Source organism: Bos grunniens, chromosome X (genome assembly GCF_055505025.1).
Source record: "Bos grunniens cultivar Pamir isolate PY7600 chromosome X, Bosgru_T2T1.0, whole genome shotgun sequence".
NCBI classification, from domain to species: Eukaryota; Metazoa; Chordata; class Mammalia; order Artiodactyla; family Bovidae; genus Bos; species Bos grunniens.
Genome location: NC_141194.1, coordinates 103566058 through 103576961, shown reverse-complemented (window position 1 = coordinate 103576961; position 10904 = coordinate 103566058). Strand labels below are relative to the sequence as shown.

General features: G+C 40.7%; 1 pseudogene; it reads left to right on the top strand.

Moving 5' to 3' along the window:
• The first annotated feature begins 847 nt into the window (after positions 1-847).
• Positions 848-1340, top strand: LOC147340981 (ubiquitin-conjugating enzyme E2 D2 pseudogene; annotated as a pseudogene).
• The last annotated feature ends 9564 nt before the right edge of the window (positions 1341-10904 follow it).

Sequence of the window (10904 nt, the reverse complement as noted above, 5' to 3'; positions counted from 1 at the left end):
TGATGGGCTGCCGTCTATGGGGTCGCACAGAGTCAGACATGACTGAAGCGACTTAGCAGCAGCAGCAGCATACATATATATATATATGAGACAGAGAATGAATGTGTAGAAAACCAATGGCGAGTCTGTGTTATTGAGAGGGAAGAGGGGAATACATTGAACTGCTCTTGCCTAACGAGGTAACTCTCACTGGTGGACAGTTTGTGTGGCCCACCCTCCCAGCCCAGAGCACCAGGGCTTAGTGTGTCAGGCAGATCCCGGCCTGTCCAATGCTCACTCACTCCCCAGTCCTCGACACTGAACCTCCCCTCTCTGTCTCCTCCCTCTTCCATTCCCAACCCAATCCCTTCCTCTCTTCACCTACTCCACCCCTCCCCGTTTACAGTAAACTCCACCCCCTGCCACCCAGGCGAGACACTGAGCTGCGTCATCAATGTGGCCTTTGTGATCTCATGGAAATGCTCCTTGCCTGGCCCCAAGGCCCCAGTGTAGTCAGCAGAGGTGAGCAGCAGAGGCTGGCAGCTCCGGGCGGTGTGTCCTCCCAGCTGTGTGGCTTCTAGGCGGCAGTCTCCAACTCTGGACAGCGGGAGGAGGCAGTGGCCACAAACAACTAGCATCCAGTAGCTCATCAGGTCTGGTCAAGGGTTCCACTCCCTCCCTCCTCAGTTACCTTCTCTGCCACCCATCCACCTCCCATGAAGCCTGCTTCAACCCTCCCGCTAGCAGACCCTCAGCCCACCCATCTGCCTGCATAGTCTGTTGCTGCTCCTTCCACCCCGTGACCATCCTGGTGGCCTTCTTCCTGCCGCCAGGCCTGGAGCCAAAGACTGGTCACATGTAGCAGATGATGGCCCTAAACTGCATCTGCAAGGAGCTTCTAAACCTGTGCCACAGATACCCCCACTCCCCATGTTCGGGAGGGCCAGTGGACAACGACATGTTTCACTGGCAAGTGAAGATAATGGGGCCCAAGGATAGCCCCTATCAGGGAGGAGTCTTCTTAAGGATACAGTTCCCTTCAAAGTATCCTTTCAAACCACTGAAAATCGTGTTCTCTGCCTGAATTTACCATCCAAACATTAACAGAAATGGAAACATCTGTCTGGACATTCTTAGATCTGAGTGGTTGCCAGCACTGACCATCTCGAAAGTACTGTTATTCATTTGCTCCATGTTGTGCTATCCCAACTCAGGTGATCCTTTGGTGCCTGAAATAGATTAGCTCTACAGAAAGGATAAGTGGAAGTTTGATAGAATTGCTCTGGAATAGATTCAGAAATACCTCATGTAATTTAAAAATAAATGATAATTCCATCGCCCTAATAAAGCTGGGAGTTCAATTTGTTGTCTTTTGTCTGTTTTGTATGAAAGGAGGTCTCCTCATTCTTCTGGGCACAGTTGTTACAGCTTCTATATCAGGGTGTGGAGGGGATGAAGGGAGTCTGAGGATGCTGGTGAGTTGGAGGAAGGATTACTGGATGGGGATAAGGTTGGGGTTTGGGTTTACAACCAGGGTTAATCCAGTTTTAACTAAAAGTTTGCTTTGTTGAGGATTGGGAAAGCAAGAATAAGGAGTTAGTGGCTTTAGGATAAGGAGAGCAATTTTCACCAACCTGAGGTATAATTTTTAATGTGGAGTCTTTTAGAACTGACAATGCTGAGGAAAACAGTAAAGATTACAAAGCTAGATAGGTATCCATTTTATTCTGAAGAAACTTTAGGTATTTTGGTTTTGACCATGATTATATGAGGCCTTCCCAGGACAGACCCCCTACCGCCATTCCCTCTCCCTGCCTCTTATTTGTAGAAAAGCCAGTTTCTTAGGCCTCCCCTGAATCACAAAAGCCTAACAAAAGAATTAATGATTGAAAGGATATGACCATGTAATTACAAAAGTAGCAGTTAGACCAGGAGAAGTGGCAATAATTTAAATGGTAAAGCAGCCATGTGGCAGTTACAGAATCTTTAGCTCGTCCCTGAAATACATAGATAACAGTATCTGAGACATATTTCATGAGTTGTTTTTCAGATGATAAAAACCCCACCAAATGGAAGAAGTTAACTACTTGATGACCATGAACATGTAGACTCTGACCTACTGGAGCCTGAGCATTGATGTTAACCCCTGTGACATTACCCTCTTACCTCACCATCAACCAGCAAACTGTGCACAAGCTGATCACAAATCCTGCAACTCCTATCCTTCAGCTTGCTTTTAAAAATGTTTCCTGAAACCTACTAGGTAGATGAGAAATCTACTTAGTGTGATCAGGCAACTGGATTTGTATTCAATTTTAAATTAAAATATTAAATTACATTAGAATAGACATGTATGGCCAGTTGCTACTGCATCATGAAAGAAATTGAGGATTTAGTGACATAGGGACATTTTTCAGAGATAGTGTGGAAAAAGCACGAGAGCTTGGAGCAAAAAACCTGTGTTCTAATACAGGCTTCACAAATAACTAATTGTGACTCTAAACATGTTATCTTACCCATATGAGGGCTTCTAGTGGCTCATTGTGGAGAAGGCAATGGCACCCCACTCCAGTACTCTTGCCTGGAAAATCCCATGGACCGAGGAGCCTGGTAGGCTGCAGACCATGAGGCCGCGAAGAGTCGGACACGACTGAGTGACTTCACTTCCACTTTTCCCTTTCCTGCATTGGAGAAGGAAATGGCAACCCACTCCAGTGTTCTTGCCTGGAGAATCCCAGGGACGGGGGAGCCTGGTGGGCCGCCGTCTATGGGGTCGCCCAGAGTCGGACATGACAGAAGCGACTTAGCAGCAGCAGTAGCAGTGGCTCAGTGGCAAAGAATTTGCCTTCCAATGCAGAAGACACAGGTTGGATCCCTGAGTCAGGAAGATCCCCTAGAGGAGGACATGGCAACTCACTCCAGGTATTCTTGTCTGAGAAATCCTATGGACAAAAGAGCCTGGTGGGCTACAGCCCATGGGGTTGCAAAGAGTCAGATATTACTGAACAGGCATGCAACCCTTATGAACCTTAGTTTCTTCAAATACTAAATCAGAATATGGTCTATTACACTTCCTAGTTTGAAGAGTAAGATTATATTTGAAAAAACACTTAACCAGTAACATTGAATACACATTTAATAATTGGTGTTGTATTTATTATTTCTCTACATTTTATTTATAATTTTAGGTAACCTTGTTCTGGGAAGCCAGCAAGATGATTTCACATGTCAAATCTGTACTTCAGATATCCCTAGGAAGGTTGGGGGAGAAGGAAGGGACTAAGAAAATCTCGATGCTTAATTGATTTGGTAATTCATGAAAGGGTGCATTCACAAGGATGTCAAAAAGTATCCTTTCTCAACTTTTAAAAGAAATACATACAAACTTTAGAATCCAAAAAAAAAAAAAAAAAATCAGTTTGAAATCTTGTTACAAATGCAAATTCCTGGGTGGTCCTAAGATGGTGAAGGAATAGGATGGGGAGACCAATTTCTCTCCCACAAATTCATCGAAAAAACATTTGAACAATGAGCAAATTCCACAAAACAATTTCTGAATGCTGGCAGAGGACATCAGGCACCCAGAAAGGCAGCCCATTGTCTTTAAAAGGAGGTAGGACAAAATATAAAAGATAAAAAGAGAGACAAAAGAGATAGGGACAGAGATCCATCCCAGGAAGGGAGTCTTAAAATAGAAGTTTCCAAACACCAGAAAACCCTCTCAGCGTTGGGTCTGTGGGGAGTTTTGAAATCTCAGAAGGCAACATAACCGGGAGGAAAAATAAATAAATAAACCCCACAGATTACCTGGGTAATGGCAACTGCCAGTGCTCTCAGCTGCCACCAGCAAGTGGGAGCTGAACAGAGAGGTGTGGGATGCATTATTCAGGGTAAGGACCAGGCCTGAATGCCCTGAGGGCAATCTGAGGGACCTAAGGTAAGATAGAAACCCAAACTGTGGGATAGCCAGAGAGAGGAAAAAAAAAAGAAAGAGAGAGAGAGAGGGAGGGAGAACTATCCCATGAAAAGCCCTAACCTAAGGCACTACCAGGCTGGCTCACAGAACAAAGGACTTAGCAGGCTGCAGACCAGCACATCCCCCACCAGAGTCAGGCAGGTGGGTGGCAGCCAGAGACAGAAAGGGGCAAACTCGGCCCCAGAGAGGCATCCTCTACTAAACTGCAAGCAGGCTCTGTTGCTAACCAAGAGTTCTTGGGATTCTGTGTGGTTGACATCCACTGGGAGGGTCACAGCCAGAGTAGCTCCCCAGAAGAGATACATAGCACACCTGAGAGGGGCGTGCTCTTAGCCACCCAGAAAACCTAGTGGCTGGGATGGGGGAGGAGATACGATGCACCCCCCACCTGGGGGAGACTGCACTCACCAAACACCTGGTTGCCTGAGCTGCTAGGACCTGTGAAGGGCACAAAACGCAGGCCCAACCAAGTCTGCACCTTTGCAGAGTACCTGAGAACCTGAACCTGAGTGTCTTAGATCTGGGAAGTGCATACAACCCAGGGCCCGCAGCCTGAAGCCTGAGCAATGTAGACTGGAAAAGCACAAACACCGTGAGCGGGGGGCAAACCCAGTGTGGCCAAGACACTGTGAGCAATCCCCACACACGACAGGGATATTTGTTTGCAGTGTTCCTTCCTCCCCACAGCACGACTGAACAAGTGAGCCTAAATAAGTGACCACTTTTGCCCCCTTGTGTCAGGGTGGAAATTAGACACTGAAGAGACCAAGAAACAGAAGAAGCTAAAATAAACAGAAGGAACAGCTTTGGAAGTGACAGGTGCAACAAATTAAAACCCTGTAGTTAGCACCAATTACATTGGAAGGGGCGTATAGATCTTTAGAAGTATAAACCGGATCAAGGAACTAACTGTTACTGAACTGACCCCACACTGCCCTCAACAGCTCCGGAGAAATTCCTAGATATATTTTTACTATTATCATTTTTTAAATTATTTATTTTTTAATTTTTAAGTCCTCTATTACTCCTTTAATTTTTATTTTTATTTTTATAACCTACTATTACCTTGCAAAAAAAAAAAGACCCTATTTTTAAAGAAAACTTCATATATATATTTTATAAGTTTTGTGACTTTTTTTTAAATATTGCATTTTTGAGAGTCTAACCCCTACTCTAGATTTTTAATCTTTGCTTTTTGGTATTTGTTATCAAACTTTGTACCTTTAAGAACCCAATCTTCACTACCCATTTTTACTTGGGAATGTGATTACTGGCTTGATTTCTCTCTCCCCGTTTTGAATCTCCTTTTTCTCCACCAGGTCGCCTCTGTCTCCTCCCTACCCCTTCTCTTCTCTACTCAACTCTGTGAATCTCTTTGTGTGTTTCAGGCTGTGGAGAACACTTTGGGAACTGATTATTGGCTGGATCTGTCTCTCTCCTTTTGATTCTCCCTTTTCTCCTCCTGGTCACCTCTGTTTCCTTCCTCCCTCTTCTCTTCTCTGTGTAACTCCGTGAACCTCTCTGAGGGGCCCAGACTGGAAAGCACATAGGGAATTGATTACTTGTTAGCTTGCTCTCTCCCCTGTTGATTCCCCCTCTTTGTTCCTAATCGCGTCTATCTCCCTTCTCCCTTTTCTCTTCTCCATGTAACTCTGTGAACCTCTCTGGGTGTCCCTCACTGTGGAGAAACTTTTCCTCATTAATCTAGATGTTTTATCATTGGTGTTGTATAGATGGAGAATTCTTGAGGCTACTATAAGAATAAGATGGAAAACCAGAGGTGGGAGGCTTAATTCAAAAACCTGAGAACTCCTGACTTCAGGGAACATTAATCGAAAAGAGCCCATCCAAAAGCCCCCATACTTGCACTGAAACCAAACACCACCCAAGAGCCAACAAGTTCCAGAGCAAAACATACCATGCAAATTCACCAGCAACACAGGAACATAGCACTGAACTTCAATATGCAGGCTGCCAAAAATCACACCAAACCACAGACAACTCAAAACTCACTATCGGATACTTCATTGCACTCCAGATAGAAGAAATCCAGCTCCACCCACCAGAATACCAACACAAGCTTCCCTAACCAGGAAACCTTGACAAGCCACCCATCCAACCCCATCCACAGTGAGGAACCTCCACAATAAAGAGGAACCACAAACTGCCAGAATACAGAAAGGTCACCCCAAACACAGCAATCTAAGGAAATGGCAACCCACTCCAGTATTCTTGCCTGGAAAATCCCATGGACTAAGGAGCCTGGTTGGCTACTGTTTATGGGGTAGCAAAGAGTTGGACATTACTGAGTGACTTCACTTCATTTCAAAGGAACAGGATAAATGCCCACCAAACCAAACAAAAGAGGAAGAGATAGGGAGTCTACCTGAAAAAGATTTCAGAATAATGATAGTAAAAATGATCTAAAATCTTGAAAACAAAATGGAGATACAGATAAATAGCCTGGAGACAAGGATTGAGAAGATGCAAGAAATGTTTAAAAAGGACCTAGAAGAAATAAAAAGGAGTCAATATATAATGAATAATGCAATAAATGAGATAAAAAACACTCTGGAGAGAACCAACAGTAGAATAATGGAGGCAGAAGATAGGAAAAGTGATGCAGAAGATAGAATGGTAGAAATGAATGAAGCAGAGAGGAAAAAAGAAAAAAAGAATTAAAAGAAATTAACACAATCAGAGACCTCTGGGACAGTATTAAATGCCCCAACCTTCGAATCATAGGAGTTCCAGAAGAAGACAAAAAGAAAGACCATGAGAAAATACTTGAGGAGCTAATAGTTGAAAACCTCCCTAAAATTGGGAAGGAAGTAGTCACCCAAGTCCAAGAAACCCAGACAGTCCCAAACAGGATAAACCCAAGGTGAAACACACCAAGACACATATTAATCAAATTAACAAAGATCAAGAACAAAGAACAAATATTAAAAGCAGCAAGGAAAAAACAACAAATAACACACAATGGAATTCCATAAGGATAACAGCTGATCTTCCAATAGAAACTCTTCAGCCCAGAAGGGAATGGCAGGACATACTTAAAGTGATGAAAGAGAAAAACCTACAAACCAGATTATTGGACCCAGCAAGGATCTCATTCAAATATGAAGGAGAAATCAAAAGCTTTACAGACAAGAAAAAGCTGAGAGAATTCACCAACACCAAACAAGCTCTCCAAAAAATGCTAAATGATCTTATCTAGACAGGAAACACAGAGAGGGTGTATAAACTGGAACCCAAAACAACAAACTAAATGGCAACAGGGTCATACTTATTAATAATTATCTTAAATGTAAATGGGTTGAATGCCCCAACCAAAAGACAAAGACTGGCTGAATGGATACAAAAACAAGATCCCTATATATGTTGTCTGCAAGAGACCCACCTCAAAACAAAGGACACATACAGGCTGAAAATGAAGGGCTGGAAATAGTTATTTCATGCAAATGGAGACCAAATGAAAGCAGGAATAGCAACACTCATATCAGATAAAATAGACTTTAAAATAAAGGCAATGAAAAGAGACAAAGAAGGACACTACATAATGATCAGAAGATAAATCCAAGAAGAAGATATAACAATTATAAATACATATGCATCCAACATAGGAGAACTGCAATATATAAGGCAAATGCTAACAAGTATTAAAGGGAAAATTAACAATAAAACAATAATAGTGGGAGACTTTAATACCCCACTCACACCTATGGATAGATCAACTAAACAGAAAATTAACAAGGAAACACAAACTCTAAATGATACAACAGACCAGTTATCCTAATTGATTTCTACAGGACATTTCACCCCAAAACAATGAATTTCAACTTTTTCTCAAGTGCAAATGGAATCTTCTCCAGGATAGATCACATCTGGGCCATAAATATAGCCTTGGTAAATTAAAAAAAAAACAAAACTAAAATCATTCCAACCATCTTTTCTGACCACAATGCAGTAAGGTTAGATCTCAATTACAAGAAAAAAACTATTAAAAATTCCAACATACGGAGGCTGAACAACACGCTGCTGACTAACCAAAAAATCAAAAAAGAAATCAAAAAAGAAATCAAAATAGAAATGAATGAAAATGAAAACACAACAACCCAAACCCATGGGACACTTTAAAACAGTGCTAAGGGGAAGATTCATAGCACTACAAGCTTACCTTAAAAAAAAAAAAAAAAAAAAACAAGAAAAATGTCAAATAAATAGCCTAACTCTACACCTAAAGCAACTAGAAAAGGAAGAAATGAAAAACCCCAGGGTTAGTAGAGGAAAGCAAAAATCAACAAAGCTAAAACCTGGTTTTTTGAGAAGATAAAGAAAATTGACAAACCATTAGCCAGACTCATCAAGAAACAAAGGGAGAAGAATCAAGTCAACAAAATTAGAAATGAAAATGGAGATATCACAACAGACAACACAGAAATATAAAGGATCATAAGAGACTCCTATCAGCAACTATATGCCAATAAAATGGACAACTTGGAAGAAATGGACATACTCATAGAAATGTACAATTTTCCAAAAGTGAACCAGGAAGAAATAGAAATTCTTAACAGACCCATCACAAGCACAGAAATTGAAACTGTAATCAGATACCTTCCAACAAACAAAAGCCCAGGACCAGATGGCTTCACAGCTGAATTTTACCAAAAATTTAGAGAAGAGCTAACACTTATCCTACTAAAACTCTTCCAGAAATTTGCAGAGGAAGGTAAATTTCTAAACTCATTCCATGAGGCCAACATCACCCTAATAGCAAAGCCAGACAAAGATCACATAAAAAAAGAAAATTACAGGCCAATAACACTGTTGAACATAGACGCAAAATTCCTTAACAAAATTCTAGCAAACAGAATCCAAGAACATATTAAAAAGATCATACATCATGACTAAGTGGACTTCATCTCAAGGATGCAAGGATTCTTCAATGTTTGCAAATCAATCAATGTGATATACCACATTAACAAATTGAATAATAAAATCCATAGGATTATCTCAATGGATGCAGAGAAAGCCTTTGACAAAATTCAGCATCGATTTATGATTAAAAAAAAAAAAAAAACTCTCCAGAAATCAGGGATAGAAGGAACATACCTCAACATAATAAAAGCCATATATGACAAACTCATAGCAACATAATAAAAGCCATATATGACAAACTCATAGCAAACATTAGCCTCAATGGTGAAAAACTGAAACATTTCCCTTAAGGTCAGTAACAAGGCAAGGGTGCCCACTCTCACCACTACTATTCAACATAGTTTTGGAAATTTTGGCCACAGCAATCAGAGACGAAAAAGAAATAAAAGAAATCCAGATTGGAAAAAAAGAAGTAAACCTCTCACTGTTTTAAGATGACATGATCCTCTACATAGAAAACCCTAAAGACTCCACCAGAAAATTACTAGAGCTAATCACTGAATACAGTAAAGTTGCAGGATATAAAATCAACACACAGAAATCCCTTGCATTCCTATACACTAATAATGAGAAAACAGTAACAGAAATTAAGGAAACTATTCCATTCACCATTGCAATGAAAGAAAAAAATAATTAGGAATATATCTACCTAAAGAAACAAAAGACTTATATATAGAAAACTATAAAACACTGATGAAGAAAATCAAAGAGGACACAGATAGATGGAGAAATATACCACGTTCATGGATCAGAAGAATCAATATAGTCAAAATAAGTATACTCCCCAAAGCAATCTATAGATTCAATACAATCCCTATCAAGCTACTAACGGTATTTTTTACAGAACTGGAGCAAATAATTTCACAATTTGTATGGAAATATATAAAACCTTGAATAGCCAAAATAAGCTTGAGAAAGAAGAATGGAAGTGTAGGGATCAACCTGCCTGACTTCAGGCTCTACTACAAAGCTACAGTCGTGAAGACATTATGGTACTGGCACAAAGACAGAAATATAGATCAATGGAACAAAACAAAAAGCCCAGAGAAAAATCCACGCACCTATGGACACCTTTTCTTTGACAAAGGAGGCAAGAATATACAATGGAGAAAATACAATCTCTTTAACAAGTGGTGCTGGGAAAACTGGTCAACCACTTGCAAAAGAATGAAACTAGAACACTTTATAACACCATACACAAAAATAAACTCAAAATGGATTAAATATCTAAATGTAAGTCCAAAAACTATAAAACTCCTAGAGGAAAACATAGGGAAAACACTCTCTGACACATCACAGCAGGATCCTCTATGACCCACCTCCCAGAATATTGGAAATAAAATAAAAAATAAAAAATGGAATCTAATTAAACTTAAAAGCTTTTGCACAATGAAGGAAACCATAAGCAAGGTGAAAAGACAGTCTTCACAATGGGAGAAAATAATAGCAAATGAAGCAACTGACAAAGAACTAGTCTCAAATATACACAAGCAACTTCTGCAGCTCAATTCCAGAAAAATAAATGACCCAATCAAAAAGTGGGCCAAAGAACTAAACAGACATTTCTCTAAAGAAGACATACAGATGGCTAACAAACACATGAAAAGATGCTCAACATCACTCATTATTGAAAATGAAAGTGAAAGTTAAGTCTCTCAGTCGTGTCCAACTCTTTGTGACCCCGTGGACTGTAGCCTACCAGGCTCCTCCGTCCATGGGATTCTCCAGGCAAGAATACTGGAGTGGGTTGCCATGGAGAAATGCAAATCAAAACCACAATGAGGTACCATTTCACGCCATTCAGAATCGCTGTTATCCAAAAGTCTGCAAACAATAAATGCTGGAGAGGGTGTGGAGAAAAGGGAACCCTCTTACCCTGTTGATGGGAATGCAAACTAGTACAGCCACTATGGAGAATAGTGTGGAGATTCATTAAGAAACTTGAAATAGAGCTGCCATATGACCTAGCAATCCCACTCCTGGCATACACACCAAGGAAACCAGAATT